Source organism: Pseudophryne corroboree, unplaced genomic scaffold (genome assembly GCF_028390025.1).
Source record: "Pseudophryne corroboree isolate aPseCor3 unplaced genomic scaffold, aPseCor3.hap2 scaffold_1837, whole genome shotgun sequence".
Classification (NCBI taxonomy): Eukaryota; Metazoa; Chordata; class Amphibia; order Anura; family Myobatrachidae; genus Pseudophryne; species Pseudophryne corroboree.
This window is the reverse complement of record NW_026968474.1, coordinates 35074-60817: the sequence shown is the minus strand read 5'-3', so window position 1 is coordinate 60817 and position 25744 is coordinate 35074. Positions and strand designations below refer to the sequence as shown.

Below are 25744 nucleotides of genomic sequence, written 5' to 3'. Positions count from 1 at the left end.
CTTTTCAGGAGCTCTCCTGAGCTTTCTGACAGAAAGTATTTTGTTAGGTTTTTAATTTTCAGGGAGCACTGCTGGCAACAGACTCCCTCATCGAGGGACTGAGGGGAGAGAAGCAGCCCTACTCTCTGAGTTGCAAGGTCCTGCTTCTTAGGCTACTGGACACCATTAGCTCCAGAGGGATTGGTACGCAGGATCTCACCCTCGCCGTCCGTCCCAGAGCCGCGCCTCCGTCCCCCTTGCAGAGCCGGAAGATAGAAGCCGGGTGAGTATGAGAAGAAAAGAAGACTTCAGAGGCGGCAGAAGACTTCATGATCTTCACTGAAGTAACGCACAGCACTGCAGCTGTGCGCCATTGCTCCCATACACCTCACACACTCCGGTCACTGTAAGGGTGCAGGGCGCAGGGGGGGGGGGGGGGGCACCCTGGGCAGCAATATAAACCTCTTTTTGGCAAAAATATAACACATATACAGCGGGGCACTGTATATATGTATGAGCCCCCGCCAATTTTACAGTTTAAGCGGGACAGAAGCCTGCCGCCGAGGGTGCGGGGCTTCTCCCTCAGCACTCACCAGCGCCATTTTTTCTTCACAGCACCGCTGAGAGGAAGCTCCCCGGACTCTCCCCTGCTTATACCACGGTAGACAAGAGAGTTGAAAAGAGGGGGGGGGGGGCACATAATTTGGCGCAAATTACATGCTGCAGTACTACTGGGCAAACATTAAGTTACTGTGTATTCCTGGGTTATATAGCGCTGGGGTGTGTGCTGGCATACTCTCTCTCTGTCTCTCCAAAGTGCCTTGTGGGGAAACTGTCTTCAGAAAAAGCATTCCCTGTGTGTGTGGTGTGTCGGTACACATGTGTCGACATGTCTGAGGAAGAAGGCTATATTAGAGAGGAGCAGGAGCAAATGAATGTGGTGTCTCCGCCGACAGCTGATTGGATGGATATGTGGAATGTTTTAAATGCTAGTGTAAACTCATTGCACAAAAGATTAGACAAGGCTGAAGCTTTGGGACAGTCAGGGTCTCAACCCATGCCTGATCCTATGTTGCAGGGACTGTCAGGGTCTCATAAGCGCCCACTATCCCAGATTGTTGACACAGATACAGACACGGACTCTGACTCCAGTGTCGATTACGATGATGCAAAGTTACAGCCAAAATTGGCAAAATCCATTCGATATATGATTATGGCAATAAAAGATGTTTTGCACATCAGAGAGGAACCCCCTGTCCCTGACAAGAGGGTACATATGTACAAGGTGAAAAAGCCTGAGGTAACCTTTGAGGGGGTCACACGAGCTGAACGAGTTATGTGAAAAAGCTTGGGAATCTCCAGATAAAAGACTGCAGATTTCCAAAAGGATTCTTATGGCGTATCCTTTCCCATCAATGGATAGGTTACGATGGGAATCCTCCCCTAGGGTGGACAAAGCATTAACACGCTTATCCAAGAAGGTAGCCCTCCCGTCCCAGTATACGGCTACCCTCAAAGAGTCTGCTGACCGCAAACAGGAGATTACCCTGAAGTCCATTTATACACATTCAGGTACCTTACTCAGACCGGCAATTGCGTCGGCCTGGGTGTGTAGTGCTGTAGCGGCATGGACGGATACCTTATCTGTGGGGATGGATACCCTAGATAAGGATACTATTTTATTGACCCTGGGGCATATAAGAGATGCTGTCCTATATATGTGTGTATGCAAACTACAGGTGGTGCTGCAGGGCTCATACCCTTTTACTTGTCTTTTAGAGCAACTCTGGAGCTGTTTCTGGGTCCAGCTGCTGCAAGAAATCAGCTTGAATGCTTCAGGGGCTGGGGCATGGCCAACATGAGCCCACACTGATGGGGGGTGGGGGTGTATAAAGCGATTTAGGGGTCATCCAAGCGCAACCCCACAAAGGCCGCCATGCCCTGCGTGACCCTTTTCTCTTTTCATATGCAGACGAGGGTTGCAGCCAACTATGCCCACTGCTTGGATGACATCACTATATGCAAATCCATCTGCTGCAGGCCTTCCCCCAGGAATGCTTGCAGTAGTTGTTGCATTTGGTTTGTTGTTTGGGGGTGCTTCAGTATTAGGCAGCCTTCTGCCCTCCCACATTCGTCTGAAAATGTGTTCTCCCTGCAGTTGTTGTTCCCAGATGAGAGTTCCCTTGTGCTTCCTCAGTTGAATCTCCTTAACTTGACAGGGGTGTGCCCGAGCAGCCGCCCTCCACAGCCCTATCCCAACACATACTTATCTTGCATATGAGATCTCTTGATCATGAAGATAGTTCTCACAGGGTGAGGTTCATCCATTACATTTTAAAGTAGGAAGGTACAAATTACATATTCAAATTACATATATGTGCTGGATTCAAATGTTTTCCCCCCTTCCTTTCTCAATTGTGCCCATCAGCAGCTATTCTAATGTTGCTGCCAATGGGTGTGACGCATTCATTTCTTCTGTGGGGTACACTGGACTCCACAAGGATTCACATTGTATATGTACACCAGAGTAGGATCTTGATCTGAGGCACCAACAGGCTCAAAGCTTTTGACTGTTCCCAAGATGCTCAGCGCCCCCTCCTCTATAACCTCGCTTCCATGAACAGGGAGCTCAGTTTGTAGTTGGTGCCTTCAGTAGCAGGCCACTTAACAGGGGGCTTCCTCAGGCAGCCTATTCTTAGCTATTAATTTTGGCAAGAAAAGAAGAACTTTTTTTATAAGAATCTACAAGGGCTGCAGCAGGCTAGGTCTAATAGACCTCTTTACTGCAGCTCCATCACTCCCAGTGGCGCAGTATACTCCCGTGCCCCGGTTGCTGGGTCACTGCAGCGGAGGCTCCGGTTTCTTCCTAAGGTCAGTCACACACACACCGCCCTCCGGGATCACGAGGCCGCTGATGGGGGCGGGCCGTGTGCGCACTGGCGTGGACACTGATTACTGGGCAGCCGCTCCACTAGCCACCAGGGACAGTTAAGGAGCACAGCTCTGGGGTTTTTTCTCCTATATTAACCCCATTTTGTACTACCCGCAGTGCATTGTGATAGGTAATGGGGCCTGATTCAGGTTGGATCGCAATCCAACTGCAAAAACTGCTAAGAGCATACGCATCCGCCTGCATTTTCTGCGGCACCCCGCAGATAATGCGATCACCTCTGCCTGTGAATCGGTGAAGGGGGGGGGGGAGGGGGGTCAACAACACTCCATTTCCAAGTCGGAGATGGAGCGGTGCGGGGGCACGGTTTCAAAATGGGGTCGGCAACGGAGAAACAGGAGGCGTGGTCAGAGCAGCTGCATGACATCACATGGGCCGGACTCTGCCAGTGGAGCCCCAGCGTCATGAGGTAGATTTTGTAGAGGCCGGGGAGGACTTCTGTTCCTGGGAACTAGCTGTGTTGTGCAGCTTTATTCCTCTGCCCCTACCTCTGGCAAGAAAGGACGCACCTCGCACTTTCTTGTTTCTTTGTGACCGAAAGGACTGCATTTGATAATGCGGAGCTTTCTTATGCTGTGAGGGAACATAAGGTAAAAAATTTGATTTTCCAACTGTAGCTGTGCGTGTTAATGCTTTGTCCATCCTACGGGAGGATTTCCATCGTAACCTATCCGTTGATGGAAAAGGATACGCCATAAGAATCCTTTTGGAAATCTGCAGTCTTTTATCTGGAGATTCCCAAGCTTTTTCACATAACTCGTTCAGCTCGTGTGACCCCCTCAAAGGTTACTTTCCCTTGTACATATGTACCCTCTTGTCAGGGACAGGGGGTTCCTCTGTGATGTGCAAAACATCTTTTATTGCCATAATCATATATCGAATGGATTTTGCCAATTTTGGCTGTAACTTTGCATCATCGTAATCGACACTGGAGTCAGAATCCGTGTCGGTATCTGTGTCAACAATCTGGGATAGTGGGCGCTTATGAGACCCTGACAGTCCCTGCAACATAGGATCAGGCATGGGTTGAGTCCCTGACTGTCCCAAAGCTTCAGCCTTGTCTAATCTTTTGTACAATGAGTTTACACTAGCATTTAAAACATTCCACATATCCATCCAATCAGGTGTCAGCGGAGACACCACATTCATTTGCTCCCGCTCCTCTCTAATATAGCCTTCTTCCTCAGACATGTCGACACACGTGTACCGACACACCACACACACAGGGAATACTTTTTCTGAAGACAGTTTCCCCACAAGGCCCTTTGGAGAGACAGAGAGAGAGTATGCCAGCACACTCCCCAGCGCTATATAACCCAGGAATAACACAGTAACTTAATGTTTGTCCAGTAGCGCTGCTGTATGTAATTTGCGCCGAATTATGTGCCCCCCTCTCTTTTCAACCCTCTTCTCTACCGTGGTATAAGCAGCGGAGAGTCCGGGGAGCTTCCTCTCAGCGGTGCTGTGGAGAAAAAATGGCGCTGGTGAGTGCTGAGGGAGAAGCCCCGCCCCCTCGGCGGCGGGCTTCTGTCCCGCTTAAACTGTAAAATTGGTGGGGGCTCATACATATATACAGTGCCCAGCTGTATATATGTTATATTTTTGCTAAAAAGAGGTTTATATTGCTGCCCAGGGCGCCCCCCCTGCGCCCTGCACCCTTACAGTGACCGGAGTATGTGAGGTGTATGGGAGCAATGGCGCACAGCTGCAGTGCTGTGCGCTACCTCAGTGAAGATCATGAACTCTGTGGAGCCCGACTATCCCCATGGTCCTTACGGAGTCCCCAGCATCCTCTAGGACGTTAGAGAAACTAGGATTTTAATACCTACCGGTAAATCCTTTTCTCTTAGTCTGTTGAGGATGCTGGGCACTCGTCCCAGTGTGTACTGTGTCTGCAGTTATTAAATGGCCCTTAACTCCAGAACATTTATGTGGAGACAACTTTCCTGACTTGACCATCTTCCTTGGACGTTTTCCCCCTGTGTGACTGCTCCCCAGCCTCGGAGGGTTGCATCTGTGGTCCCTAGGATCCAGTCCTGGATCCCGAACCATCGCCCCTCTAGGAGGTGAGAACTGTGCAGCCACCAATGGAGTGAGATTCTGGTCTTGGAAGACAGGATTATCCTCCGGTGCATGTGTAGGTGGGATCCGGACCAATTGTCCAACAGGTCCCACTGGAACACTCTGGCATGGAACCTGCCAAACTGAATGGTCTCGTAGGCCACAACCATCTTCCCCAGCAACTGAATGCATTGATGGATTAACACTCTTGCTGGTTTCAGAATTTGTTTGACCAGACTCTGGATCTCCATAGCCTTTCCACTGGAAGAAAACCTCTTCTGTGTCCAGTATGTGTTATGATTCCAGCACTCTGGTCAGAGAAGATCTTATGGCAAGGACCGGTGCACTGGAACGGAATGCTGGGGAAGGGAGCAGGACAGGAAAATAGCCCCTGGCGCCCTAACTCTGTTGTCTCACCCGTGTTGTCAGAAATCCCCTGCGAGACTATGGTTTCTTGAGCCCTTGGCAGCCGCGTTTGAAGGGCGGATTATGTCTGCCCAACTTCGATGCCCCCCGGTCTTAATGAGAGACAAAGGGAAACCCGAGACAGGGTGATAACAAGAGGCCCTCTAACTAAACAACCAGGCCAGGGGCTAAGCAAACTCAAAACTATAATATGTGCGGAGAAACCGCCAGGAAAAAGGACAACCAAAATATCCACTTGTCCAATTCTCCTACCCGGCACCGCCGAGTACCAGAGAGGACTTGTGGAAGCGGAACCCTCCGCAAATGCTCCAAACACAAAATATAAAAGGTAAAGCGGCTGAGCCGCAACACACGGCAGAGCCGCAACTCACGAACACCACTGGATATAAAACGGTGATCAGTCAGGACTCCAGGGAACCAAACGACCTCTTGGGATGAGATGACAACTCCCGAATACCGGACTTCTGCGGACTGGAATGACCGGATACAGCAGGACTGGAAACAGACTCTCAGCAAACAAAGGCAGCATGCAGGAAGCTATTACCGGCATCTGTGAGAAGCCCTGGGAGTGTATTTAACAAGGAGTCCTCCAATCAGCTGCTAAAGGCTGATTAGAATAAATGCTGTGCAGCTGCCTTGCTGCACGGCCAGAGAGCAGGTGAATATCTTAATTTCCTAAAACCTAGCAACGGGGAACGCGGTCCACCAGTGGCGTCCCCGTTGCTAGGGTCCGTGCGGCTCAGCGCGCCCGGCGTCTAGCGTTGCTAGGGAGCCGGCGGCTGTACGTGCACGGCATCTCTAGTTGCTAGGCGCCGGGCCGCGCAGACCATCAAGCGGACCCCGGCGCCTAACAGTACCCCCCCCTTGAGGAGGGGTCAAGGAACCCCTAAAGCCAGGTTTCTGAGGAAATTCCCGAAAAAATGCCCTCTTGAGCCTCGGGGCATGAAGATCCTTATCCAGGACCCAAGACCTTTCCTCCGGACCATAGCCTTTCCAGTGAACCAGAAAATACAGCCGATCCCGGGACAATTTGGAATCGAGAACCTTCTCTACCAAGAACTCCTGTTGTCCCTGTACATCCACTGGAGATCTACCCTGAGAGATCTTCCGAGGAAATCTACTGGAAGAAACGTATTGTTTCAACAGGGAACAATGAAACGTATTTCCAATCCTGAGAGATCTTGGTAAACGTAACCGAAAGGCAACTGGGTTGACTCTTTTAATAATAAGAAATGGCCAAATAAATTTGGGTCCCAGTCTAGCTGAGGATTGTCGAAGCCTGATGTTGCGAGTCGACAACCACACCCTATCTCCCACCTTAAAAGTGCAAGGACGTCGGAGCCTGTCAGAAAATTTCTTCTCTCGAAAGGCCGCTTTTCTGAGAGCAAGGTGCACCTTTTTCCAAATGGCTCTGAGATGGGAGGTTAAGGTAAGCGAGGAGACTGAGGAATGATGAAAAAAAGAATTAGCTCTGGGGTGAAAACCAAAAACTGAAAAGAATGGAGACTCTTTAGTGGAGGAATGACAAGAATTATTGTAAGCAAATTCAGCCAACGGAAGAAACTCGGACCAATCATTCTGGAGTTTGGCTGAATACAAGCGCAAATATTGTTTCAATGATTGGTTAACTCGTTCGGTTTGCCCGTTGGATTGTGGGTGGTAACCGGATGTTAACGACAATTTCATCTTCAATGAGGCACAAAAACATTTCCAGAATTGTGCGATGAATTGTGGACCCCGATCAGAAACAATATCAGTAGGCAACCCATGAAGCCTGAATACATGGCGGAGAAACAAAACTGCCAACCCTTGGGCAGAAGGCAATCGGGGAAGAGCAATAAAATGAGCCATTTTACTAAAACGGTCCACTACCACCCATATGACTCGGAATCCGGCTGAAAGGGGAAGGTCAACCACAAAATCCATGGAAATATGAGACCATGGCCTGAGAGGAACATTTAAGGGCATAAGTTGCCCGATGGGCAAGGAACGGGGAACCTTATGCTGTGCACAAACCTGACATGAATAAACAAATTCCTTGACGTCTTTAGAAAGACCAGGCCACCATACTGAGCGAGAGACTAACTCCAATGTCTTAGAGACTCCTGGATGCCCTGAAACTTTGTTATCATGGAATTCCGTTAAAACAGTAACTCTCAAAAACTCAGGGACGTAAAGACGACCAGCAGGAGTAATTCTAGGAGCTTGGTGTTGAAGCTGTTTTAACTGGGTAAATAAATCTTGTGTGAGGCCCGCCCAGATGACCGAAGATGGAAGTATGGGGGTAACAGGATTGTTATTGTGAACCGGAAGAAAGCTATGTGACAGGGCATCAGCCTTAGTATTCTTGGAACCAGGCCTGAAAGTGATTATAAATTTGAAACGCGTAAAAAAAATAATGCCCAACGTGCCTGCCGGGCATTAAGCCGCTTAGCCGATTCAATCTATTGCAGGTTCTTATGGTCAGTCAATACCGAAATAGTATGTTTTGCTCCCTCCAGCCAATGCCTCCACTCCTCGAAAGCCCATTTTACCGCCAGTAACTCCCGATTACCAACGTCATAGTTGGATTCAGCGGAGGAGAATTTCCTGGACATAAAGGCACAAGGATGTAACTCCAGAGACTCCGGATCCTTTTGAGAAAGGATAGCCCCCACTCCAACCTCCGAGGCATCAACCTCCACCACAAAGGGCAATTCCGGATTAGGATGTCTGAGGACTGGAGCCGAGACAAAGGCTTGTTTCAAGGCCCGAAAGGACAACTCAGCTTCACGCGACCAGTTGGTAGGATCCGCTCCTTTCTTTGTCAGAGCTACAATGGGAGCAACCAGGTCAGAAAAAGAATGAATGAACCTTCTATAATAATTCGCAAACCCTAAAAAACGCTTAATTGCTTTTAAATTGGTGGGTTGCGCCCAACTAAGGATGGCCTGGAGTTTCTTTGGTTCCATGGAAAATTATGTACCCTAAAAAAGATACTTCCGTGACATGAAACTCACACTTCTCCAGCTTGGCATATAAATGATTCTCACATAAATTTTGAAGAACCAGACGCACCTGGGTAACATGTTGTTCCATTGATTTAGAAAAAATCAGGATGTCGTCTAAGTAAACGACCACGAATTTCCTTAGGAAGTCACGGAGCACATCGTTAATGAGGTCTTGAAAAACTGCCGGAGCATTGGACAGGCCGAACGGCATCACCAGGTATTCGTAGTGACCCGACTGAGTACTGAAGGCCGTTTTCCACTCATCTCCAGATTTAATTCGGATGAGGTTGTACGCTCCTCTAAGGTCAATTTTAGAAAAAATCACAGCAGAACGTAACTGATCAAAGAGTACAGAAATCAACGGCAAAGGATAGGTGTTTTTAACTGAGATCTTATTCAGGGCTCTAAAATCAATGCAAGGTCTAAGCGAGCCATCCTTTTTCTCCACAAAGAAGAAGCCTGCACTTAAAGGAGATTTTGATGGTCTAATAAATCCTTTCTCAAGGCTCTCCTTTACATAATCATTCATAGCCGCAGTTTCTGGCCCGGATAATGCATATAATCTTCCCTTTGGCAATGCGGCACCAGAAATTAACTCAATAGCACAATCATAAGGCCGATGGGGAGGCAGAATGTCCGCATTGCCTTTGGAGAAAACATCAGCAAACTCCTGGTATTCCACCGGAATGAGTTCTGGAATGATAGCTGCTACTCTGACTGGAAACGTGATACATTCCTTATCACAAAAAGTACCCCAATGTGAAATCTCCCCCGACCGCCAATCAATGGTGGGATTATGAAAGGCCAGCCAAGGGTGACCCAGAACAACTGGAACTGCTGGGCAATGTGTAAGAAAGAACTCGATTTTCTCGGAATGTAGAGCTCCTACTGTAAGTAGTACAGGGGGTGTACGGAGAGAAATAATCCCATTAGACAGCGGACTCCCATCTAAGCCATGCATGGTGACACACCTACCCAAAGGTAACTGAGGAATGCCTAAGGCCTTAGCCCAAGTTAAATCCATAAAGTTTCCTGCAGCTCCACTGTCAACAAAAGCCGACACCAAAGAACTGAGGCTGCCAAAGGAAACTTTAACTGGGACTAAAAGGGAGTTATTCGAGGAGATAAGCTGCAGACCTAGGTGAACCCCCTCACAATTCACCTGGTCAAAGCGTTTCCCGACTTGTTTGGACAATTACGAGCAAAATGTCCCTTACCCCCACAGTACAGACAAAGACCAGAATTTTGCCTTCTGGCTCTTTCTTCAGGAGACAGCCGGGAGAGACCCATCTGCATGGTCTCCTCTACGTCTTCAGGAATGGAATATACACACGGACTTGACCTTACAGGTGCTCCTTTTTCAGCCCTCCGCTCTCTGAGACGACGATCAATCTTAATAGAAAGCTCCATGAGTTTATCGAGAGTCTCAGGAGCGGGGTACTGAAGGAGACTGTCTTTTATAGACTCTGATAAGCCGAGGCGAAACTGACTGCGCAGGGCTGGGTCATTCCAGCCACAGTCGTTCGACCAACGGCGAAACTCCGTACAATAAACCTCTGCAGGATTTCTACCCTGTCTGAGAGCGCGCAACTGACTTTCAGCGGACGCCTCTCTATCAGGGTCATCATACAAGAGCCCTAAAGACTCAAAAAAAGCGTCAATTGACAACAATGCCGGATCCTCTGCTCTTAAACCAAATGCCCAGGTCTGAGGATCCCCCTGGAGCAAAGAAATAATAAACCCGACCCGCTGAGATTCAGTACCCGAGGAAGTCGGTCTTAAACGAAAATAAAGTTTACAGGATTCTTTAAAATTAAAAAACTCTTTTCTATCACCAGAAAAACGGTCAGGCAAATGCATCTTTGGTTCAGGGACTACCCTTGGGGAAGCTCGCAAAAGATCTTCCTGCGACTTCACCCGAAGAAAAAGATCCTGAACCATCTGAGTAAGTTCTTGAATCTGGCTGACTAAGAGCTGACCAGGATTTGGCCCTAAACCTGTTGGATTCATGAGGCCGATAAACTCTCACAAAACTGAATGAGAAAAAATTAAACCCCGTTTAATTTTAAGTTTTGGTATGGCCGGTAATAATGTTATGATTCCAGCACTCTGGTCAGAGAAGATCTTATGGCAAGGACTGGAGCACTGGAACGGAATGCTGGGGAAGGGAGCAGGACAGGAAAATAGCCCCTGGCGCCCTAACTCTGTTGTCTCACCCATGTTGTCAGAAATCCCCTGCGAGACTATGGTTTCTTGAGCCCTTGGCAGCCGCGTTTGAAGGGCGGATTATGTCTGCCCAACTTCGATGCCCCCCGGTCTTAATGAGAGACAAAGGGAAACCTGAGACAGGGTGATAACAAGAGGCCCTCTAACTAAACAACCAGGCCAGGGGCTAAGCAAACTCAAAACTATAATATGTGCGGAGAAACCGCCAGGAAAAAGGACAACCAAAATATCCACTTGTCCAATTCTCCTACCCGGCACCGCCAAGTACCAGAGAGGACTTGTGGAAGCGGAACCCTCCGCAAATGCTCCAAACACAAAATATAAAAGGTAAAGCGGCTGAGCCGCAACACACGGCAGAGCCGCAACTCACGAACACCACTGGATATAAAACGGTGATCAGTCAGGACTCCAGGGAACCAAACGACCTCTTGGGATGAGATGACAACTCCCGAATACCGGACTTCTGCGGACTGGAATGACCGGATACAGCAGGACTGGAAACAGACTCTCAGCAAACAAAGGCAGCATGCAGGAAGCTATTACCGGCGTCTGTGAGAAGCCCTGGGAGTGTATTTAACAAGGAGTCCTCCAATCAGCTGCTAAAGGCTGATTAGAATAAATGCCGTGCAGCTGCCTTGCTGCACGGCCAGAGAGCAGGTGAATATCTTAATTTCCTAAAGCCTAGCAACGGGGAACGCGGTCCGCCAGTGGCGTCCCCGTTGCTAGGGTCCGTGCGGCTCAGCGCACCCGGCGTCTAGCGTTGCTAGGGAGCCGGCGGCTGTACGTGCACGGCGTCTCTAGTTGCTAGGCGCCGGGCCGCGCAGACCATCAAGCGGACCCCGGCGCCTAACAGTATGACTCCCAAAAACAACAACCGCGTCATTGGGACCAACTGCGATTTTGGCAAGTTTAGGAGCCAACCATGTTGTTGAAGAACTGTCAGGGAGAGTGCAATGTTTTGCACCAACTGGTCCCTGGATCTCGCCTTTATCAGGAGATCATCCAAGTACGGGATAATTGTGACTCCTTGCTTGCGAAGGAGAACCATAATTTCCACCATCACCCTGGTGAAAATCCTCGGAGCCGTGGACAGACCAAACGGCAATGTCTGAAATTGGTCATGACAATCCTGAATTGCAAACCTTAGGTAGCTTGAGGCAGTGGCTAAATGGGAACATGTAAGTAGGCATCCTTTATGTCTACCAAAACCATGAAATCTCCGTCCTCCGGACTGGAGATCACTGCCCTGAGAAAATTCCATCTTGAAATTGAATTTCTTTAGGAAGAAATTGAGGGATTTCAGATTTAAGATTGGTCTGACTGAGCCGTCCGGCTTCGGGACCACGAAGAGGCTTGAATAAAAACCTTCTCCCTGCTGACTAAGGCCAATTTGAACAATCGGTGAGGGGGAACGTCTTGAAACCCCAGTTTGTACCCTTGGGACACTATTTGTAAAACCCACGAGTCCAGGTCCGAATGAATCCAGAACTGACTGAAGAGTTTTAGACGTGCCCCCACTGGTGTGGGCTCCTGCAAGAAAGCCCCAGTGTCATGCAGTGGATTTGGCAGAAGCAGAGGACAATCTCTGGTCCTGCAATCTTGAAGAGGCTACAGACCTCTTCCTTTTCCTTCCTCTACCTGCAAAGAAAGGGGAATCTAAACTTCTTGCATATCTATTGGGCCAAAATGACTGCGGTAGATAATGATGCGTCTTCATCCGTTGACAGGGAACATAGGGCAAGAAGGTTGACTTACCATTGAAATGAGGATGCATCTTGCTGCCTTTCCAATGAAGCAAGTTTAATTTAGTAATAGGTGAAAAACCATCCTTACAAAGGTGTTAATCAGAGACTTGGCTTTGTGGACACTTTTCAGAGAACAAATTTGTTAGCATAAAAATAAAGCCAGAAAATGAAGAGCTGTTTAATCACTCAATTGGATTTTTCTGCCAGCATATTTTTTTTCTCTGCAACCCACTGCTAAATTGTGCTTCCTAGCTGTTTTTATAAAATCACTGAATCAAATCTAACTCTGATTACATCAGAGAAGGCCAGGTACCCTACACCATAACAGGGGGTTTGAAATTTTGACTTGTCTACTTAAAGATCACCAAAATCTGATAACAAGGTCAATTAGGTCCCTGGGTGGGATTGAACCACCAACCTTATGGTTAATAGCCGTACATACTAACTGATTGCGCCACAGAGACACTTTGCAAAAGTTCATACTGACAAAGGCTAATAAGCATTCATCTAAAACGTTTCCTAGAAAAACTTTAAAAAGTCAATAATCTGGAGAGTTTTTGTAAGATGTTTCTTCCATCAACCAACGAAGAAACACATTGGTACTTTCCCATGATGAGTGAGTGCTTCAGGATCTCTTGCACTTACATGTGCAGCAGAGTACTGCAATGGAAGCATGCTGGGCCCATAACCCAGAGGTAGGCAGATTGAAACTATCCTCTGCTATATGCATTTTTTTTTGTTAATTAAAGTAATCCAAAACTGGGATTGATATTTTGTCTCTTTTATTTTTACTTAAAGTACAATAACTTTTACCATTTTAATTTGTTTTAATAGAATATCGACAGTATTGTTTTCTTTCAAAAATCCACTTCATTTTCTGTACCCTATTATTAAAATGGTAATTGACAAAAACAAACTACATTGTCACCAGAAGAGCAATACAAAATGTACAAGTGATATATTAAAATCATCTTTCCAGCTTGAATTTCAATGATGCATTGGGTCAACAATTTTGTGAGAAACATCTTCACCCTTAAATAAAGATTTTCTTAATTCCTTACCTGTGTGCTAATTAGATATCACCTTGTTTTCACATTAAACAGACTTCCACATGAGAAAGCAGCAAGGATGCAGTGGCGTTAATGTTTCCTGGTGTCAACCTGTATTATTTCAGTAGACATTGAAATGAGGATACATCTTGCTGCCTTTCCAATGAAGCAAGTTTAATTTAGTAATAGGTGAAAAACCATCCCTACAAAGGTGTTAATCAGAGACTTGGCTTTGTGGACACTTTTCAGAGAACAAATTTGTTAGCATAAAAATAAAGCCAGAAAATGAAGAGCTGTTTAATCACGCAATTTGATTTTTTTGCCAGCATATTTCTTTTTCTCTGCAACCCACTGCTAAATTGTGCTTCCTAGATGTTTTTATAAAATCACTGAATCAAATCTAACTCTGATTACATCAGAGAAGGCCAGGTACCCTACACCATAACAGGGGGTATGAAATTTGACTTGTCTACTTAAAGATCACCAAAATCTGATAACAAGGTCAATTACGTCCCTGGGTGGGATTGAACCACCAACCTTTTGGTTAATAGCCGTACACACTAACTGATTGCGCCACAGAGACACTTTGCAAAAGTCCATACTGACAATTGCTAATAAGCATTCATCTAAAACGATTCCTAGAAAAACTTAAAAAAGTCAATAATCTGGAGAGTTTTTGTAAGATGTTTCTTCTATCAACCAACGAAGAAACACATTGGTACTTTCCCATGATGAGTGAGTGCTTCAGGATCTCTTGCACTTACATGTGCAGCAGAGTACAGCAATGGAAGCATGCTGGGCCTATAACCCAGAGGTAGGCAGATTGAAACTATCCTCTGCTATATGCATTTTTTTGTTTGTTAATTAAAGTAATCCAAAACTGGGATTGATATTTTGGCTCTTTTATTTTTACTTAAAGTACAATAACTTTTACCATTTTAATTTGTTTTAATAGTATATTGACAGTATTGTTTTCTTTCAAAAATCCACTTAATTTTCTTTACCCTATTATTAAAATGGTAATTGACAAAAACAAACTACATTGTCACCAGAAGAGCAATACAAAATGTACAAGTGATATATTAAAATCATCTTTCCAGCTTGAATTTCAATGATGCATTGGGGCAACGATTTTGTGAGAAACATCTTCACCCTTTAATAAAGATTTTCTTAATTCCTTACCTGTGTGCTAATTAGATATCACCTTGTTTTCACATTAAACAGACTTCCACATGAGAAAGCAGCAAGGATGCAGTGGCGTTAATGTTTCCTGGTGTCAACCTGTATTATTTCAGTAGACATTGAAATGAGGATGCATCTTGCTGCCTTTCCAATGAAGCAAGTTTAATTTAGTAATAGGTGAAAAACCATCCTTACAAAGGTGTTAATCAGAGACTTGGCTTTGTGGACACTTTTCAGAGAACAAATTTGTTAGCATAAAAATAAAGCCAGAAAATAAAGAGCTGTTTAATCACTCAATTGGATTTTTCTGCCTGCATATTTTTTTTCTCTGCAAACCACTGCTAAATTGTGCTTCCTAGCTGTTTCTATAAAATCACTGAATCAAATCTAACTCTGATTACATCAGAGAAGGCCAGGTACCCTACACCATAACAGGGGGTTTGAAATTTTGACTTGTCTACTTAAAGATCACCAAAATCTGATAACAAGGTCAATTAGGTACCTGGGTGGGATTGAACCACCAACCTTTTGGTTAATAGCCGTACATACTAACTGATTGCGCCACAGAGACACTTTGTAAAAGTATATACTGACAAAGGCTAATAAGCATTCATCTAAAACGTTTCCTAGAAAAACTTTAAAAAGTCAATAATCTGGAGAGTTTTTGTAAGATGTTTCTTCCATCAACCAACGAAGAAACACATTGGTACTTTCCCATGATGAGTGAGTGCTTCAGGATCTCTTGCACTTACATGTGCAGCAGAGTACAGCAATGGAAGCATGCTGGGCCCATAACCCAGAGGTAGGCAGATTGAAACTATCTTCTGCTATATGCATTTTTTTTGTTAATTAAAGAAATCCAAAACTGGGATTGATATTTTGGCTCTTTTATTTTTACTTAAAGTACAACAACTTTTACCATTTTAATTTGTTTTAATAGTATATTGACAGTATTGGTTTCTTTCAAAAATCCACTTCATTTTCTTTACCCTATTATTAAAATGGTAATTGACAAAAACAAACTACATTGTCACCAGAAGAGCAATACAAAATGTACAAGTGATATATTAAAATCATATTTCCAGCTTGAATTTCAATGATGCATTGGGGCAACGATTTTGTGAGAAACATCTTCACCCTTAAATAAAGATTTTCTTAATTCCTTACCTGTGTGCTAATTAGATATCACCTTGTTTTCATATTAAACAGACTTCCACATGAGAAAGCAGCAAGGATGCAGTGGCGTTAATGTTTCCTGGTGTCAACTTGTATTATTTCAGTAGACATTGAAATGAGGATGCATCTTGCTGCCTTTCCAATTAAGCAAGTTTAATTTAGTAATAGGTGAAAAACCATCCTTACAAAGGTGTTAATCAGAGACTTGGCTTTGTGGACACTTTTCAGAGAACAAATTTGTTAGCATAAAAATAAAGCCAGAAAATGAAGAGCTGTTTAATCACTCGATTGGATTTTTCTGCCAGCATATTTTTTTTCTCTGCAATCCACTGCTAAATTGTGCTTCCTAGCTGTTTTTTTATAAAATCACTGAATCAAATCTAACTCTGATTACATCAGAGAAGGCCATGTACCCTACACCATAAGAGGGGGTTTGAAATTTTGACTTGTCTACTTAAATATCACCAAAATCTGATCACAAGTTTAATTACGTCCCTGGGTGGGATTGAACCACCAACCTTTCGGTTAATAGCCGAACACACTAACCGATTGCGCCACAGAGACACTTTGCAAAAAGTGCTTACTGACAAAGGTTAATAAGCATACATCTAGAACGTTTCCTAGAAAAACATAAAAAAATCAATAATCTGGAGAGTTTTTGTAAGATGTTTCTTCCATCAACCAACGAATAAACACATTGGTACTTTCCCATGATGAGTGAGTGCTTCAGGATCTCTTGCACTTACATGTGCAGCAGAGTACTGCAATGGAAGCATGCTGGACCCATAACCCAGAGGTAGGCAGATTGAAACTATCCTTTGCTATATGCATTTTTTTTGTTAATTTAAGTAATCAAAACTGGGATTGATATTTTTGCTCTTTTATTTTTACTTAAAGTACAATAACTTTTACCATTTTAATTTGTTTTAATAGTATATTGACAGTATAGTTTTCTTTCAAAAATCCACTTAATTTTCTTTACCCTGTTATTAAAATGGTAATTGACAAAAAAAACTACATTGTCACCAGAAGAGCAATACAAAATGTACAAGTGATATATTAAAATCATCTTTCCAGCTTGAATTTCAATGATGCATTGGGGCAACAATTTTGTGAGAAACATCTTCACCCTTAAATAAAGATTTTCGTAATTCCTTACCTGTGTGCTAATTAGATATCACCTTGTTTTCACATTAAACAGACTTCCACATGAGAAAGCAGCAAGGATGCAGTGGCGTTAATGTTTCCTGGTGTCAACCTGTATTATTTCAGTAGACATTGAAATGAGGATGCATCTTGCTGCCTTTCCAATGAAGCAAGTTTAATTTAGTAATAGGTGAAAAACCATCCCTACAAAGGTGTTAATCAGAGACTTGGCTTTGTGGACACTTTTCAGAGAACAAATTTGTTAGCATAAAAATTAAGCAAGAAAATTAAGAGCTGTTAAATCAAGCAATTTGATTTTTTTGCAAGCATATTTCTTTTTCTCTGCAACCCACTGCTAAATTGTGCTTCCTAGATGTTTTTATAAAATCACTGAATCAAATCTAACTCTGATTACATCAGAGAAGGCCAGGTACCCTACACAATAAGAGGGGGTTTGAAATTTTGACTTGTCTACTTAAATATCACCAAAATCTGATGACAAGGTCAATTACGTCCCTGGGTGGGATTGAACCACCAACCTTTTGGTTAAAAGCCGTACACACTAACTGATTGTGCCACAGAGACACTTTGCAAAAGTACATACTGACAAAGGCTAATAAGCATTCATCTAAAACGTTTCCTAGAAAAACTTAATAAAGTCAATAATCTGGAGAGTTTTTGTAAGATGTTTCTTCTATCAACCAACGAAGAAACACATTGGTACTTTCCCATGATGAGTGAGTGCTTCAGGATCTCTTGCACTTACATGTGCAGCAGAGTACAGCAATGGAAGCATGCTGGGCCCATAACCCAGAGGTAGGCAGATTGAAACTATCCTCTGCTATATGCATTTTTTTGTTTGTTAATTAAAGTAATCCAAAACTGGGATTGATATTTTGGCTCTTTTATTTTTACTTAAAGTACAATAACTTTTACCATTTTAATTTGTTTTAATAGTATATTGACAGTATTGTTTTCTTTCAAAAATCCACTTAATTTTCTTTACACTATTATTAAAATGGTAATTGACAAAAACAAACTACATTGTCACCAGAAGAGCAATACAAAATGTACAAGTGATATATTAAAATCATCTTTCCAGCTTGAATTTCAATGATGCATTGGGGCAACGATTTTGTGAGAAACATCTTCACCCTTAAATAAAGATTTTCTTAATTCCTTACCTGTGTGCTAATTAGATATCACCTTGTTTTCACATTAAACAGACTTCCACATGAGAAAGCAGCAAGGATGCAGTGGCGTTAATGTTTCCTGGTGTCAACCTGTATTATTTCAGTAGACATTGAAATGAGGATGCATCTTGCTGCCTTTCCAATGAAGCAAGTTTAATTTAGTAATAGGTGAAAAACCATCCTTACAAAGGTGTTAATCAGAGACTTGGCTTTGTGGACACTTTTCAGAGAACAAATTTGTTAGCATAAAAATAAAGCCAGAAAATAAAGAGCTGTTTAATCACTCAATTGGATTTTTCTGCCAGCATATTTTTTTTCTCTGCTACCCACTGCTAAATTGTGCTTCCTAGCTTTTTTTATAAAATCACTGAATCAAATCTAACTCTGATTACATCAGAGAAGGCCAGGTACCCTACACAATAACAGGGGGTATGAAATTTGACTTGTCTACTTAAAGATCACAAAAATCTGATAACAAGGTCAATTACGTCCCTGGGTGGGATTGAACCACTAACCTTTTGGTTAATAGCCGTACATACTAACTGATTGCGCCACAGAGACACTTTGCAAAAGTACATACTGACAAATGCTAATAAGCATTCATCTAAAACGTTTCCTAGAAAAACTTAAAAAAGTCAATAATCTGGAGAGTTTTTGTAAGATGTTTCTTCTATCAACCAACGAAGAAACACATTGGTACTTTCCCATGATGAGTGAGTGCTTCAGGATCTCTTGCACTTACATGTGCAGCAGAGTACAGCAATGGAAGCATGCTGGGCCCATAACCCAGAGGTAGGCAGATTGAAACTATCCTCTGCTATATGCATTTTTTTTTGTTAATTAAAGTAATCCAAAACTGGGATTGATATTTTGTCTCTTTTATTTTTACTTAAAGTACAATAACTTTTACCATTTTAATTTGTTTTAATAGTATATTGACAGTATTGTTTTCTTTCAAAAATCCACTTAATTTTCTTTACCCTATTATTAAAATGGTAATTGACAAAAACAAACTACATTGTCACCAGAAGAGCAATACAAAATGTACAAGTGATATATTAAAATCATCTTTCCAGCTTGAATTTCAACGATGCATTGGGGCAACGATTTTGTGAGAAACATCTTCACCCTTAAATAAAGATTTTCTTAATTCCTTACCTGTGTGCTAATTAGATATCACCAAACAAGGCTTCACCTTCATAGGGAAGAGACTCCCTTTCTTCTTGGAGTCAGCATCAGCATTCTCTTGGTGAATCCACAATGCCCTCCTATCCGACACTGCCATGAAATTGGCCCGTGAACTCAAGAGTCCTATATCCCTTGCAGTCTCACGTAAGTATGCTGCAGTGTCCTTGATATGATACAACGTAAGGAGTATCCCATCTCTCCAGGGTATCTATATCGGATGACAAGGTATTCGACCAATTCTTGAATACTACTACTCACCCATGCACATGTATTTGTATTCTGTCCGCGGCGGGAAATGAATAAACAACCAGAATCCTTTTGGGGATTTGAAACCATTTTGTCGAGCTGGCCCAGACTTTCTCAAACAGAGATGGAGGAACGTTACATCAGCTTTCATTATATATCTATATATACATACATATAGACCCCTTTGTCAGGAACAGCAGGGTCTTCAGTGATTTTAATATGTCCATAATATCCACAATCATGTACTGAATGCTCCTTGCCAATATTGGATCTAATCAGGAAACTTATGGTCGACATAAGTATCAGTATCCGTGTCAGTATCAGTGTGTAGTAACTGGGCAAAATAACATTTTTGCGACCCAGCGGGGCCTGAGGGAAAAGAAACATAGCCATGAATATCACATCTATTCTCTACGTCTGTGTCTGGGACACAGATTTATCCAACCTTACTCTGATATTACTGAAACATTTACCCAGTCAGTTATCGGTGGTGCCAACAGGGCCACCATCATATGTCTGCATTCCTAATATAGTTTCCTCTTGGGAAAAACAGGTCAGATTTCTTTGTCTCAGATCTTCCTCTAGCCTTGTTCTTCTTTTGAGAGTTCCCTTGTGCTGCCTCAGTTGGATCTCCTTCACTTGACAGGGGGGTGCCCGAGCAGCGACCCTCCCCAGCTCTAGCCCAACTCCTACTTACGTGCCAAGTGAGATACTATGATCAGGAAGGTGCTTCTCCCAGGGCAAGGCTCACCCATTGCACTCTGGGTGTGCTGCTCCTGCGATTTCCCCAAATGTGGGACACTTGACTGCATAATTTGTGTTTCCACTGGTCTGCTTTCATATAATTCAGATCTCTTTGTCTCAGGTCTCTCTCCAGCCTAGTTTGCTGTCTGTTTCCACTTCTTTTTTTTTTGAGCCCCTCCCTTCTATACCCTTGTGCACTATCCTGACTTCTCCTCCTGTCTGCTTACTTTGTGCCTTCCAACGCACAATGCGAACTACAGGTAGTGCTGCAGTGCCCACACCCTTTTACTTGCCTTACAGAGCAGCTCTGGAGCTGTTACAGTGCCCAGCTGCTGCAAGAAATCAGCTTGAATGCTTCAGGGGCTGGGGCATAGCCAACATGAGCCCCACACCGAAGGAGGGTGGAGGTGTTTAATGCGAACTAGGGGTCATCCAAGCGCCGCAAAAGGCCGCCATGCCCTGCACGCCCCTTTTCTCTTTTCATATGCAGATGAGGGTTGAAGCCAACTTTGACCCACTGCTTGGATGACATCACCGTATGCAAATCCATCTGCTGCAGGCCTTCCCCCAGGAATGCTTGTACTAGTTGTTGCATTTGGTTTGTTGTTTGGGGGTGCTTCAGTATTAGGCAGCCTTCTGCCCTCCCATGTTCATCTGAAAATATGTGTTCTCCCTGCAGTTGTTGTCCCCAGATGAGAGTTCCCTTGTGCTGCCTCAGTTGAATCTCCTTTACTTGACAGAGATGTGCCTGAGCAGCGGCCCTCCCCAGCTCTATCCCAAATCATACTTATTTTGCATAGGAGATACCATGGTCATGAAGATTGTTCTCCCAGGGTGAGGTTCATTCATTGCATTCTGAGTATGCTAACCCCTGTGATTTCCCCAAATGTGGGAAACTCGACTGCATTATTTGTGGTAGTGGGGGACTGTGTTTGTGCTTTCCTCTGGTCAGCTCTGGTAAAAGTCAGATTTCTTTGTCTCAGATCTTCCTCTAGCCTTGTTCTTCTTTCGAGAGTTCCCTTGTGCTGCCTCAGTTGGATCTCCTTCATTTGACAGGGGGGTGCCCGAGCAGCGACCCTCCCCAGCTCTAGCCCAACTCCTACTTACCTGCCAGGTGAGATACTATGATCATGAAGGTGCTTCTCCCAGGGCAAGACTCACCCATTGCACTCTGGGTGTGCTGCCCCTGTGATTTCCCCAAATGTGGGAAACTTGGCTGCATAATTTGTGTTTCCACTGGTCGGCTTTCATATAATTCAGATTTCTTTGTCTTAGGTCTCTCTCCAGCCTAGTTTGCTGTCTGCTGGCATACTCTCTCTCTGTCTCTCCAAAGGGCCTTGTGGGGAAACTGTCTTCAGAAAAAGCATTCCCTGTGTGTGTAGTGTGTCGGTACACGTGTGTCGACATGTCTGAGGAAGAAGGCTATATTAGAGAGGAGCGGGAGCAAATGAACGTGGTGTCTCCGCCGACACCTGATTGGATGGATATGTGGAATGTTTAAAATGCTAGTGTAAACTCATTGCACAAAAGATTAGACAAGGCAGAAGCTTTGGGACAGTCAGGGTCTCAACCAATGCCTAATCCTATGTCGCAGGGACTGTCAGGGTCTCATAAGCGCCCACTATCCAGATTGTTGACACAGATACCGACACGGATTCTGACTCCAGTGTCGATTACGATGATGCAAAGTTACAGCCAAAATTGGCAAAATACATTTGATATATGATTATGGCAATAAAAGATGTTTTGCACATCACAGAGGAGCCCCCTATCCCTGACAAGAGGGTACATATGTACAAGGGAAAGAAGCCTGAGGTAACCTTTCCCCCCTCACACGAGCTGAACGAGTTATGTGAAAAAGCTTGGGAATCTCCTGCAGATTTCCAAAAGGATTCCCCTTTCCCATCAACGGATAGGTTACGATGGGAATCCTCCCCTTGGGTGGACAAAGCATTAACACGCTTATCCAAGAAGGTAGCCCTCCCGTCCCAGGATACGGCTACCCTCAAAGAGTCTGCTGACCGCAAACAGGAGATTACCCTGAAGTCCATTTATACACATTCAGGTACCTTACTCAGACCGGCAATTGCGTCGGCCTGGGTGTGTAGTGCTGTAGCGGCATGGACGGATACCCTAGATAAGGCTACTATTTTATTGCCCCTGGGGCATATAAGAGATGCTGTCCTATATATGTGTGTATGCAAACTACAGGTGGTGCTGCAGGGCTCACACCCTTTTACTTGTCTTGTAGAGCAACTCTGGAGCTGTTACTGGGTCCAGCTGCTGCAAGAAATCAGCTTGAATGCTTCAGGGGCTTGGGCATGGCCAACATGAGCCCCACACTGATGGGGGTGTATAAAGCGATCTAGGGGTCATCCAAGCGCAACCCCACAAAGGCCGCCATGCCCTGCGTGACCATTTTCTCTTTTCATATGCAGACGAGGGTTGCAGCCAACTATGCCCATTGCTTGGATGACATCACCGTATGCAAATCCGTCTGCTGCAGACCTTTCCCCAGGAATGCTTGTACTAGTTGTTGCATATGGTTTGATGTTTGAGGGTGCTTCAGTATTAGGCAGCCTTCCGCCCTCTCATGTTCATCTGAAAATATGTGGTCTCCCTGCAGTTCCCTTGTGCTTCCTCAGTTGAATCTCCTTAACTTGACGGGTGTGTGCCCGAGCAGCCGCCCTCCACAGCCCTATCCCAGCACATGCTTTTCTTGCGTATGAGATCTCTTGATCATGAAGATAGTTCTCACAGGGTGAGGTTCATCCATTACATTTTAAAGTAGGAAGGTACAAATTACATATTCAAATTACATATATGTGCTGGATTCAAATGTTTTCCCCCCTTCCTTTCTCAATTGTGCCCATCAGCAGCTATTCTAATGTTGCTGCCAATGGGTGTGACACATTCATTTCTTCTGTGGGGTACACTGGACTCCACAAGGATTCACATTGGGGTGTAGAGTAGGATCTTGATCTGAGGCACCAACAGGCTCAAAGCTTTTGACTGTTCCCAAGATGCTCAGCGCCCCCTCCTCTATAACCTCGCTTCCATGAACAGGGAGCTCAGTTTGTAGTTGGTGCCTTCAGTAGCAGGCCACTTAAGAGGGGGCTGCCTCAGGCAGCCTATTCTTAGCTATTAATTTTGACAAGAAAAGAAGAACTTTTATTTATAAGAATCTACAAGGGCTGCAGCGGCCCTCCCCAGCCCTATCCCAAATCATACTTATTTTGCATAGGAGATACCATGGTCATGAAGATTGTTCTCCCAGGGTGAGGTTCATTCATTGCATTCTGGGTATGCTGACCCCTGTGATTTCCCCAAATGTGGGAAACTCAACTGCATTATTTGTGGTAGTGGGGGACTGTGTTTGTGCTTTCTTCTGGTCAACTCCCCCCTCTTCCTGCTGTGTTCGGCCACCCCCTACCCCCTCCCCTCCCTGCCGTGTGTCCGGTCACCCTCCCCTCTCTGCTGTGTGTCCAGCCACCCCCCCCCCTCTCAGCTGTGTGTCCGGCCACCCCCCCCAGACACGCAGCGCCTGACACACACAGACATGCAACGCCTGACACGCATACGCATATGCAGCGCTGGACGCACACGCACACAGCACCTGACACACACACACACACACACAGCACCTGACACACACGCACACACACAGCACCTGACACACACACACACAGCACCTGACACTCACACGGACCTGACACACGCGCACACACTCACACGCAGCACCTGACACACGCACACACAGACGCAGCACCTGACACTCACACGGACCTGACACACACGCACACACTCACACGCGGCGCCTGACGCACATAGACACGCGGCGCCTGACGCACATAGACACGCGGCGCCTGACGCACACGCGGCGCCTGACGCACACGCGGCGCCTGACGCACACGCGGCGCCTGACAGACACGCGGCGCCTGACACACACGCACAGGCAGCGCCTGGCACACACGCACAGGCAGCGCCTGACACACACGCAGCGCCTGACACACACAGACACGCAGCGCCTGACACACACAGACACGCAGCGCCTAACGCACAGGCAGCGCCTGACACACGCAGCGCCTGACACACGCAGCGCCTGACACACGCAGCGCCTGACACACGCAGCGCCTGACACACACACGCACCTGACACTCACATGCTCCTGACACACGAAGCATGATGGCCTAACAGGAGGCTTTAAAATTTTCTTTCTAGTGACCTTCGTTTGGGAGAAAAATGCAAAGGTACAAGACAGCTTTTCCTTGCCAATATCTCTCTTTTGCAAAGAGCTGCGCATTGGAAAATTCAGGGCTATGTCGTGTAGATGATGGCCTAACAGGAGGCTTTAAAATTATCTTTCTAGTGTCCTTCGTTTGGGAGAAAAATGCAAAGGTACAAGACAGCTTTTCCTTGCCAATATCTCTCTTTTGCAAAGAGCTGCGCATTGGAAAATTCAGGGCTATGTCGTGTAGATGATGGCCTAACAGGAGGCTTTAAAATTATCTTTCTAGTGTCCTTCGTTTGGGAGAAAAATGCAAAGGTACAAGACAGCTTTTCCTTGCCAATATCTCTCTTTTGCAAAGAGCTGCGCATTGGAAAATTCAGGGCTATGTCGTGTAGATGATGGCCTAACAGGAGGCTTTAAAATTTTCTTTCTAGTGTCCTTCGTTTGGGAGAAAAATGCAAAGGTACAAGACAGCTTTTCCTTGCCAATATCTCTCTTTTGCAAAGAGCTGCGCATTGGAAAATTCAGGGCTATGTCGTGTAGATGATGGCCTATCAGGAGGCTTTAACATTTTCTTTCTAGTGTCCTTCGTTTGGGAGAAAAATGCAAAGGTACAAGACAGCTTTTCCTTGCCAATATCTCTCTTTTGCAAAGAGCTGCGCATTGGAAAATTCAGGGCTATGTCGTGTAGATGATGGCCTAACAGGAGGCTTTAAAATTTTCTTTCTAGTGTCCTTCGTTTGGGAGAAAAATGCAAAGGTACAAGACAACTTTTCCTTGCCAATATCTCTCTTTTGCAAAGAGCTGCGCATTGGAAAATTCAGGGCTATGTCGTGTAGATGATGGCCTAACAGGAGGCTTTAAAATTTTCTTTCTAGTGACCTTCGTTTGGGAGAAAAATGCAAAGGTACAAGACAGCTTTTCCTTGCCAATATCTCTCTTTTGCAAAGAGCTGCGCATTGGAAAATTCAGGGCTATGTCGTGTAGATGATGGCCTAACAGGAGGCTTTAAAATTATCTTTCTAGTATCCTTCGTTTGGGAGAAAAATGCAAAGGTACAAGACAGCTTTTCCTTGCCAATATCTCTCTTTTGCAAAGAGCTGCGCATTGGAAAATTCAGGGCTATGTCGTGTAGATGATGGCCTAACAGGAGGCTTTAAAATTATCTTTCTAGTGTCCTTCGTTTGGGAGAAAAATGCAAAGGTACAAGAC

General features: G+C 44.9%; 5 non-coding genes across 5 annotated transcripts; 4 read left to right on the top strand and 1 right to left on the bottom strand.

The window, feature by feature from the left end:
- Positions 1–16274: 16274 nt before the first annotated feature.
- Positions 16275–16348, bottom strand: TRNAN-AUU (transfer RNA asparagine (anticodon AUU)). The gene has a single exon. It is a non-coding gene; the product is annotated as a tRNA-Asn (tRNA).
- Positions 16349–20246: 3898 nt separating this feature from the next.
- Positions 20247–20409, top strand: LOC135003172 (U1 spliceosomal RNA). The gene has a single exon (XR_010204241.1). It is a non-coding gene; the product is annotated as a U1 spliceosomal RNA (small nuclear RNA).
- A 675-nt stretch (positions 20410–21084) lies between these two features.
- LOC135003170 (U1 spliceosomal RNA) lies at positions 21085–21248 on the top strand. Its single transcript, XR_010204239.1, has one exon. It is a non-coding gene; the product is annotated as a U1 spliceosomal RNA (small nuclear RNA).
- A 152-nt stretch (positions 21249–21400) lies between these two features.
- LOC135003169 (U1 spliceosomal RNA) lies at positions 21401–21563 on the top strand. Its single transcript, XR_010204238.1, has one exon. It is a non-coding gene; the product is annotated as a U1 spliceosomal RNA (small nuclear RNA).
- Positions 21564–23528: 1965 nt separating this feature from the next.
- On the top strand, positions 23529–23692 carry LOC135003171 (U1 spliceosomal RNA). Its single transcript, XR_010204240.1, has one exon. It is a non-coding gene; the product is annotated as a U1 spliceosomal RNA (small nuclear RNA).
- The last annotated feature ends 2052 nt before the right edge of the window (positions 23693–25744 follow it).